This window comes from Microtus pennsylvanicus, chromosome 6 (genome assembly GCF_037038515.1).
Source record: "Microtus pennsylvanicus isolate mMicPen1 chromosome 6, mMicPen1.hap1, whole genome shotgun sequence".
Taxonomy (NCBI): Eukaryota; Metazoa; Chordata; class Mammalia; order Rodentia; family Cricetidae; genus Microtus; species Microtus pennsylvanicus.
The window spans coordinates 97708089-97719151 of NC_134584.1; positions in this window are offsets into that span (position 1 = coordinate 97708089).

Here is an 11063-nt window from a genome sequence, read left to right on the forward strand (position 1 = left end):
ACCCACCAAACAGCAATGCTCCCTTCCTTCTCGTCCCAACCACCAAACCACCTTTCTCTTTTCTGTCTCCATGAACCAGATTGCTTTGAATACCTCAAGTAAGTGGGGATCTTAAGCTATTTTGACTTGTTTGTTTGAAATGTGGTCTCATTCTGTCCTTGAGCTCTATAGATAGCCCAAGTTGGCCTCAAATGATATGAGATTTGCCTCTGTATGCTGTGAATATCATTGGTTAATAAAGAAGCTGTCTGTGATAGGGTAGAAAAGAGGTAGGTGGGGAAAACTAAACTGAGTGCTTGGGAGAAGGACAGCAGAGTCAGGGAGAAGCCATGTAGTCCCACCAGAGACAGATGCTAGAACTTTACCTGGCAAGTCACTGCCTTGTGGCGGTACACAGATTAATAGAGACTGGTTAAATTAAGATGTAAGAGTTAGCCAATAAGAAGCTTAAGCTATTGGCAAACAGTATTGCAAACAATATGGTTTCTGTGTGCTTATTATGGGACCAGGCGGGACAGAAACCTCATACAACACTCAAACATGAACACATTCTCCTGCCTCGACCTCCCTAGTGCTCCCTGCAGGTCTCTGTTTGTTTCAACAGCATTATTTCACCCAGTAGAGGGTCCTCAAGCTCAGCCAGGTAGCATGTGCCAGAATGTTCTTCTGGAAAGTGCAGGAACATTCCATATTTTGTTTATTCATTTCTTTGTCTGTGAAAACTTGGGTGATTTCTACATTTTGCTATTATGGATGGAACTGGGTCATATTTTAAACACTAAAATTCTGTGCCGCAAGAAACTCCTAAGTCTTGGGCAAACTGGGACAGTTGGCTGCCCTAGCATGAATCCAGCTATCAGACCAGAAAGAAGCTAGGCCACCAGTGCAACAGGACAAAGATGCCCAGCAGGCAAAGAAAGCCCCCTACCTGCACAGAACATGATTGTGTTGTTCCAGGAAAGGTGGCTCTTTCTGAAGAACCCCTGGGGACAGAGCAGGTTGAGGAGAGGTGGCTGTCAGAGGTCCCCAGTGGACCATCCAACTCCCAGTGACAGAAAGATAGCATCAATTGTCCAAATGGGGTACCAAAGAGAAGCTTGCTCGGCACCTCAACACACACAAGGCGGGGAGGAGAGGAGAGGAGAGAAACTCCCCCATATTAATTTTGCTCAAAACCTAGCCTTACTCTTAAATGCCACGGTATGTCAGAGATCAAACCTCTATAAAACAGAAGGGTTTTCTAGCCACAGGCAACTTTATTAAAAAGCCCTGCATGTTTTCCTCCATGTTCAGTCAATACAAAAACTGTTTCTTCCCCCATGCTTTGCGCATTGTTCTGACCACACTTGCTGCTGCCCAAGGGTCTGCATTTTTAATGCAGTTTGTGTTGTTTTGTTTTTGTCTTTTGTTGTTTACACTGGATCATTTGGGAGTGAACAGAGATCTCAGATTCTGGCCTTCAGTGCAAGATTTTGGTATCACTGGAGTCTGCCAGGCCAGGCTCTGTTTTCCAGTCTGTTGTTGTGTGGCAAGATCGGGGCCAGTAGGTTTTAGGGAGGTGTAATGTTCTCTTTGCATCGGTTTCCCAACTGTTAGTGCTGACAGATTGGAACATTTTTCAGATTGCTGGTGGCCTCAGGAACGGGTGGAGGAAAGGAAAATATTTTTTTTAAAGCACTTAATATGTTTATTAGGGGATTATACCACTTTTTTTAAACCTCAGATTTGAAAATTCTTCTACAAATTTTGTCATTAGATTTGTTTGTATTATTTTGTGTGTGAGTGTTTTGCCTATGTGTATGTGTGCCACGTGGGTCAGAAGAGGGCGTCAGATCCCACAGAACCAGACTGCAGATGGTGGTGAACCACCGTGTGGGCGCTGGGAATTGAACCTGGGTCCTCCTAACAAATAAGTGCCCCTAAATCACCGAGACATGTCTCCAGTCCCACATTTTAAATACCAACTTTGACACAATGTCTTTGGTTTGCTAGCAGTGTAGTTTTCAAGTATTATTTTTTTTTTAAAAAGGGCCTTTCAGTCATTTTTTTAGTTAATTAGTTTGTTTCTTTTAGAGTAAAAAAAAACTTTCATCTTCTACAGAGGTTTCACCAAGAACTATCAGCTGCGGGGATGGGGAGGGGGCATAGAAAGCCAGAACATGGCGATGATGACTCAGGACTGTCTGCTGTAAACACCAGTGAGGTCCACTTTTCCAAAGACCCAGCAGCTCTGGTAGCTCTGCTTTAAGGTTTGGGTGAGGTGAGCAGCTGTTCCTGGGGTCCTTCCGGAAGCGCGGGGCTGCTTTCCCTCCAGGACACCGTCCAGCTTGTTGAGTTAATACCCAGGAACACCGATGCGGATATGGCTGAGGAGCGACTTAAAGGCACAAGCTATACGCGACGACATTTTAGAAGGTAAAGGCTCCCATGGGCCGGCACCACTGAGTAGCGTGAAGTGGAGTCACGGGGCTATTTATCAGCGGCTGAAGGTGGGCAGAGCGCCCCCTGAGTTCATAGGGTCTGGTGAGGCCAAGATACACAGGGAATTTATCAACCAAGAGACTCAGGTAGCCCCGTTTTTCTTCTTCTGAGGGGGTCTTGTGTAGCTCAGGCTGTCCTTTAATTCATGATCCCCCCTGCCTGGGTCTAGGGTTACAGAAGCACACCACCATGCCCAGTACTCAGGTGACCATTTGAAGTCATGCACGAGGCTGGCACCTGCCCAGGATCCTTTCCCTTCCTCGCAGATTTCTCTGAATGGAAAGAGCATGCTCCTTTTGGTACATGAATAAACTGGTGGTTTGCGTGTTCCCGTTTTAGCTGTTACAGCCCCCGCCCCCCAAAACACCCCTGTGAATTTCATGTTTCCTTTATTTTTACATTTCTTGGGGTTTTAAATGTCTAAGAAAAAAGTGGAGGCACAAATTAAAAATTCAAACCTTGCAAAAATGTACATGGTTATAATTAAGTCCTCTTCCCCTGCCCCCTTGCCCATTCTCTGTAGAAGAAACTGTGGCTTCCATTTTTGCTGATATCTTTCCAGAAGTATAATGTGCAAATACAGGCATACTTATAGATAGACAATTGCTATTTTTCTTTATTTTGTACCTTTATTTTTGTTTGTTTTTTGGGTTTTTTTGTTTGTTTGTTTTTTCGAGACAGGGTTTTTCTGTAGTTTTGGAGCCTGTCCTGGAACTAGCTCTTGTAGACCAGGCTGGCCTCGAACTCACAGAGATCCACCTGCCTCTGCCTCCTGAGTGCTGGGATTAAAGGCATGCACCACCACCGCCCGGCCGTACCTTTACTTTTTAATTAATATTTTTTTAAAAAACATTTTTCTTTACATATAATTGCAAGAAACAACACAGATTCTATTCTACTCCTGAAACATATCCCTTTTTAATTTTATTTTGAGATAGGTCTTACTAAGTTACTCAGACAAACTTTAAGCTTGCAAACTCCCTGCCTCAGCCTCCTAAGTTGTTAGGATTACGGGCCTGCATCACCAAGCATGTTGTAAGTGCTTATAGAGCTTCATACAACATCCCAAGCAAAACGTCAACACTGATACAATTCATCCATCTTGTGAGAAATGGTCACTTATTGTCCTGTTCATGGATACCTCGGTAAGTGTCGATTTGAAGCCATTTTCAACAGTGTTTACAGATACCTTTGTCTGAGGACGTAGATGGAGCACTTTGGGAAGGTGAACTGCTGGGTCCTGGGGTGGGTGTGGTGGCTTTGGGAGACACCGCCGACAGTTTTCCATGTCGGTTGACCACCCCGTGCCCTCATCAGTCCTTTGGAGGAGTTTTGCTTGCTTCCTAACCGTGCCAGCTTTTCTGGCCTCCCCACCTTAATCCTTCAACTATTCTACTGGTGGAACTGCCCCCCTTTCCTCTTTTCCGGTGTGTGGTACTCAAACCCAGTCCCCACACAGACAAGGCAAGTGCCGTATCCCTGATGATGTCCCCGGCCTAGAACTCTGACTTCTATTGCATGTCCTTGGCGACTAATGATGTTGAAGATGTTTTTTATAAGTTTATTTTCCCATTTTCCCTGATTTTTTTTTATCCTACGCTTTCTACTGTGAACAGTTTCACACACCAAATGTTGAAAGGATTATACAGTGAGCCTCCATCTGCCCAGAACTGGATTCCAATAGCTGACATCCTTCTTCTGCAGGGTTCCCTCCTCTCTTCCCTCTCCCTCGCTCTTGATCTGCTGTTGGCCACTGGTAAGTAAGTTTCAGTCATGATGACACTTGCCTCATAATTACCCAGGGAAGTCCTCCTGAAGAGAGGCTCTAGGAAGAGGAGCTGTTCTCCATAACTACAAAATCATGAGTGCATCTAGCACAATTAACAATAAACTCCTTAAAATGTTGATAGTCTATGTTCAATTCTCCCAAAGTCTGAAAACCATTGGTAATCATTTTTTATTGAAGCGAAGAGGGCTGGTTCGTTGTATTTGTATATATGTATGTATATGTGTATATATATATATATATATATATATATATATATATATATATATATATATATATATATAAAATCAGACACTACCACCACTCATAACATTGACTTTCTGAAGGGCCAAACTACCCCAGTTGTCTACTGAAAGATCTTTACTTTGAGACAATTTCTTATGCTATAGTTCAGACTACCCTCAAACTCAACCTGGCAATCCACTTACCTGCCTTAAGTCTCTCTCTCTCTCTCTTTTTTTTTTTTGTTTTGTTTTGTTTTGTTTTTCGAGACAGGGTTTCTCTGTGGTTTTGGAGCCTGTCCTGGAACTAGCTCTTGTAGACCAGGCTGGTCTCGAATTCACAGAGATCCGCCTGCCTCTGCCTCCCGAGTGCTGGGATTAAAGGCGTGCGCCACCACTGCCCTGCTCCTGCCTTAAGTCTCAAATGCTGCACCACTAAGGCTGGTTTAGGAATTTTAAAAGCATATATGTTCTAGAATTTTTGGTGGTTTAAAATGGTAATATTTTCTCTCATATGTCGTGGATCACAAATTCTGGCAGGGTCCAGGCAAGCCATTCTTCTTTTTCCACGACACTGGTGAGAATTGGTTGTCAGAAGGACAGGTATGGAGGGTGCAAAATAGCTTCACTTGAGTATGACACATGACACCTGTGACGGCAAGGAGCGTGGGATCAGCTGAATCTGCTCGATGGGATATGTCTCTGTGGCTTCTCTAGCATGTAGCCTCTTAGATCATATCTCACGGCTGTTGGGGAGACCCTGTCGGGGACATGACAGGAGACACATTAGCTCTTTTAATAACCTCGGCCTCAGAATCCACATCACCCCCATCAGGCTCCATGTTCAAAGGTGGCACAAAGCTCGCCCCAGTGCAAATGAGGGGCAGCTCTGTTAAACTTCCACGTGACCACAAATGATCTGTCCTTCACTCATGTGCAAAATTCACATCCTCTTGTTTGGAGCGCTGGCTCAGCAGTTAAGAGCATTTGATGCCCTTATAAAGCACCCAGATTTTGTCTCCAGCACCCATATGTGACTGTAGTTCCACGGAGTCTGACACCTTCTTCTGACCTCAGGTCCAGGCATACATGTGGCACACATTACAAAACAGGCAAGCAAAATGTTCATACACATAAAGCATAAATAAATCTTTTAAAAATCGACAGTTTCTTTCATGACTCCTTGCTATAGTTTGGATAAATGACCTGAAAAATCCCTGTGCTGAACGCTGGGTCTCTCTGCCTGTGGCACTCGTGAAGGTTGCTGCAGCCTGTGAGAGGCAGGGCCCACCTGACATCCCTGAGGCTTCTTAGAGTAGTGGGATATATTCAGCAAAGATAATAATTTTTTAATGATGTCTTAAAGAGCTAGAGAGACCCCAGCCCCTCTCCCCGCTCCTGTCCATGTCCAGACCACAAAGTCAGCAGCTTCTTTCATGTCAGCTGCTGCCATGAACAAGGAACAAGGCTAACCTGCCATGGACTGAAATCTCTAAACTGTAAACCAAAATAATCTCTCTTTGGAAGTTGATTGTCTCTGACATTTAAAAATGGTAATGGCAAACTGACTTGTTCACCTGTCCTTTAAAATCTCATTCTTTGGTAACATCAAGCTCGGGTCTGGGGACAGTCCTTTCTTCACAGGGTCCCCTGTGAAGCTTCTGTGTGAGCACAACCTTAGGAGTCTCAGGAGCACTGTGGTTGAGCTGAAAGAGCTATCAGATAAACCCTGAGTGCTCTCCCTCACCATCACTCCCACATCCTGGGGTTGGAACCTATGGCTTGTGTGTGTGCTAGATGTAACTCTATCCCTGAGTTACATCCTTCACCCTTGACATGAGGAAGGATCCTACTGTGTAGCCCAAGCTGGCCTTGAACTTGTCATCTGCCTGCCTCTACTTCCAAGTGTTGGAATTACAGACAGGCACCACCATACCCAGGTCCTCCAAGGTCTTGGAGAAGATTTTGTAAACCTGACCCAGCTATATAGGTAGGTACTGACCGACTTCAGAAGTCTTGATTGGCATATTGGGATGGGAGTGCTGGAAGCACATAGAACTGACTCAATTGGCAGCTAACCTGTGCCCTTAGGGGAATGAGTCAAAGATGGGAAGGGACCGTGTATAGACCAAAGCAGAGACAGATCCTCAGCAACATCTTTGTGGTTCAGCCAACCACAGTGTCCTCAGCTCAACTTGAATGCAGCTTGGAAGTCCTCAAGTTGTCTAAGCAAGTTTGAATTGGATTTTCCTGTTATTTAAGGACATAGGGGAGCTAAAGAAACAGCTCAGTAAGTATAGTGTTCTCTAAGTCAGCATGACCAGGGCCTTGTAAAAAGGTGCAGGCTTATATATCAGCCCCGAGGGTGGGAAGATGGAGACAGGAGGCTTCTGGAAGCTTCCGGGTCAGCCTAGATGAACCAATGAGAGATTTGGTCCCAAAACATAAGCATAAGGGCATCTAAGGGCAAGACCCACCATTGACCTTTGACCTCTATATACACATGTACCTGCACACACCTGAAGTACACATACACACCTAAAATGCCTTGATAATTATGAGCATGATGGTGCTATTGGTCAGGATAAGGCAAAGCGGTGGGAACAGGTGGCCTGGGATGAGGTGTGCTTTCTCCTGAACCTTCCCAACCCCGGTCTTTCCTCTAGCTTCATCCTTGGCTCCGGAATGACCTTTCCTTATATTTGTGGGCCTGCTGCAAAAGTCCTACTTTTACTATAAAGCCATCTTCTAGTGATCTTTCTCTAAAACATTTTAGACATTGTTCATTTATTTCGTGTGTGTGTGTATGTGTTGTGGAATATTTGCACACTGTGTGAAGATTGCTGTAATAAAATGTTGAACGGTCAATTGCTAGGTAGGTGTGATTTCTGGGGAGAGAAAGGAAGAAGAGGAGGAATCTAGACACAAAGGGAAAAGCCTGGAGACATGGAGAGGAAACAGGAGGTACAAGATGGAAGAGAGGTAACACCATGTGATAGAATGTAGATTAATATAAATGGGTTAATTTAAGTTATAAGAGCTAGCTAGGAACAAGCCTATTAGAAGTCTTCATGATTAATAAAAAGTCTTGGTGCCATTATTTGAGAGTTGGATAGTGGGACAGAAAAAGAGTCATTCCATGTGTGCATGGATACACACACACACACACACACACACACACAAAACAGCACACATATGCAGAGGGGAACTTGCGAGAGTTTGTTCTCTCCTTCTGCTAAGTCATGAGCTGTGGTAACAAGTGCCTTTACCTACTGAGCCATCCTGCCCATGCTGGCGGTTCTTCCCTACAGCCTTTATAAACACTTTCCCATCTAGGTTATAATCCACGTTGCCTTCCGAGCCTCCACATCATTTTGGACAAGACTCTCATTGCCCTGCCCCCCTGTGTGCTGACAGAGTCCTTACCAGCCCAGGACTGTCAAACCCATCCTGTGCCCACGTTCGCAGCCTCAGGACCTGTAACAAGCAACTGAACATCTTGATGAGCGAAGGCAGTCTCCCCCATCTTTTCTCAAATAAATCTGTTTACCACCCCTTCTCCTTTAAAAAAAATAGTCTGACTATCCCAGAGCTTAAACTATAAAACAGATTACCACAATAAGATGGAGCTACGGGAATGGTAAGAAAGGTATTTTTTGTGAAACTGCAAACACAGAGAAAAGGAAAGTCGGACTAACAAGTGCCTTTGTTACAGCGATGGCAATAGCGGCCTCTTTGCCAAGCGAAGCGGATGACACACAAGATCTCTCTGAATAAATAAGATGGGTTTACAATTTCATTAGTACTGCTGAAGACTGTGGGAAGAATCTAAAATCAGCGCTACCCACATGGAAGGTCGAATCATGCCCATCAATTTATTTTGATCTTGTGGAAGGCGTTTTGGAGCAGGGCTTAAGAAATAGCTCAACCAAAAGAACAGTCACATTATGTAAAAATGAGCCCCACTGATTTCCATCCATTAACCTTACATAATAAGATTTTAAACATAGCACTGTAATTTCATGATACAAAAGAAAATACCTTAATACAGCAATTTGTTCTAAGAGGTGGTAAACTCTACCGGATAATTTGCCGGAGGGTGGGGAGAATTGAACAGTAACTTCTCACCTTTAAATACATTGAGAAACTTGAGTTGGAGAGGAAAGAAGAGTGGCCAAGTCTAGAGTAATGGCGGTCACGAATGATGGTGGCTATTTAACAAGCGTTCCATGAGCGCTTCCTCTGTGCCGGATGTCGTTCGTGGCGCTGCGGATGCAGGAGTGAATGGACGCGGTTAACGATCAGTTTTTGAGCACTTTCTGTGGGTCCGCGAGCAGAGATCTGTGCAAACTGGCTCATTTGCTCTGTCCTCACCCCAGTTCTCTGAGCATCTTCATTAACCCTTCTTACAGGCAGGGACACTCCAACGAAGCGGTTTCCTGGCAATCACAAAGGTGTCTCAAGGGGTGGCCGTTAGCTACTAGCTGGCACTGATGAGTTCTGAAGCTGCACAGCAATTCAGTGGTAGCAGAATGTCTCACCAGAGAGAAAAAGCCACTTTCACATGTATTCACTGTCGGCTGAAGCACTCCGGTCTCACAGTTACTGTAAAGCCAACATTCAGGATGGCTTTATCTCAGTCTCAACTATATAGAAATCATCGGAGCTCAGTCAGGAGCTCCATGGCTTCAGCTTGTGGGTCTAGAGGAACTCGGGACTTAGACTGTACCTTAGAAAAATATTTTTTTAATCCCTGATTTCAGCATTTTCAGGTAAGAGCCGCTAATATTAAATTTCTAAAATACATTTGGCAGTAGGGTTACAGGGATGGAGAGAGACTAAAAGTCTTCCCGCCCCACCCCTACAGAGCTAACACTCTGAGAAGGGTAACCATGCTGTGGAAATGCAAGAGAAAAGTAATCTGGACAGTGAAACAGACAATTGCAAAGCCCTGAGGTGTGAGTGTGTCTTTGGTCCCCAAAGAACGCAGTGAGGTTATGGACAAAAACAAGGCGAGGCAGACGGCTAATGCAAAAATCCAAGTGGGAACTACCAGTGGCTTGGACTAGGCTTGCAAGTATATTCAACCTGCAGCCTGAAACCCACGTACAACCACGATGACAGCTACAAATGTGGCCCAATGCAGCATCATCAGCTTACTTAAAACTTTATGAAGTTTTTGCCCCTTTTTCTGTGACTCAGACTGTGAGGTTCTTGGGTGTAAATGTTGTAGCTAATAATAGCTTTTTGCAGTGTCAAAGGCTGGACGCCCCTGCCGGAGCAATGAGAAATGATCACCTACTAGAGCTTCTGTGAAGGCAAAGGCAACGGCGACATTTTGTTGATAAGCTAATGACTGGGAATAAGAACTAGGGAGGGATCCAGGAAACCCTGCCAAACGCTAAGGACGGAGCCCAGTGCATCTCTGTTTCCTTCCTGCCCCACAGATCTTCCATATCCCTTGCGTTTGGAGTTCTGTCATCAGTAATACAACTTCTCTACTCAGTGAGAGAAATTTAGAGAGCTCTGTGAGCACAAGGACCTCTGTGCTCCCAACACCATGCTGAGGCGTGTGTGCAGGAAATATCGGCTTTGTGTGTATGTTAGATAAACTGGTTTGGGACACAGACTTGGAATGACTGATTTATTAACTAAAGGCATGTTCACAGGTAACTTCTTTGCTATCTCTAGGAAGCAGCTAACTCTGCAGGGGCAATTCGTCCTAATGTCCCCAAGGGCCAAGATATCAAAGCATCATTAAATACTGACAAGATGGTAGCAGCAGAGCCGGCAACGGTTGGACTGTGTGACTGCTAATGCAGGAAACAGATGGATTTTGTTGTATAAGAGAAGCATGGAGGGAAGTTAAGGATGACAACCCCATTCATGCAACGTTTATGGAGACCAGCACAGAAAAAGAGGGGAGGTTAGTGTAAATCTACCTGGTTTCTTATTGTTAGGAATATTTCTTAAGACGAGCCTCTCTGCCGATGCAAATAATTCCAATCAGACCAAATTAAAGATGCCCACACTTAATGCAGCCCTCCGGGTGGCCGGGAGAGCATGGCGAGGGGGGGGGGAGAGAAGGAGGAGGAGGAGGAGGGAGGGAGACAGACCACGTGTGCATTCTCTGGGGGGCAGCCTAAGTAGCCTGTGGGAGTGGCTCTGACCCTCCCTGGGGTGGGGTCACCGCTTGGCAGGCTTTCCAGGAGGTGGAGTCCGGACCAAGGCAACTCCCAGGGGAGGAGGCTTGAAATGGATGTCAGGGGCTGGAGTGATGCTTCCAATCAAACATCCCAGACTCCTTGGATATAGGGGTGTCCGGGAGCTGGGGTCGCACTTCCAATCAAACACTTATCACCACTGCTAGTGAAACGGCACTATTTTAAATATGGTACGCACAAGGATGCATACCTGTAACCCTAATGCTTGGAAGCCTGAAGCAGGACACTCCTGAGTTTAGTGCCAGCCTGGGCGGCATAACAAGATGTTGTTTCAAAAATGTGGTAGGATATTACAAGTGAAGGGGAGGCAAATAGTATCTGAAGTTAAAAGGGTTCATTTGTAGGAACTGA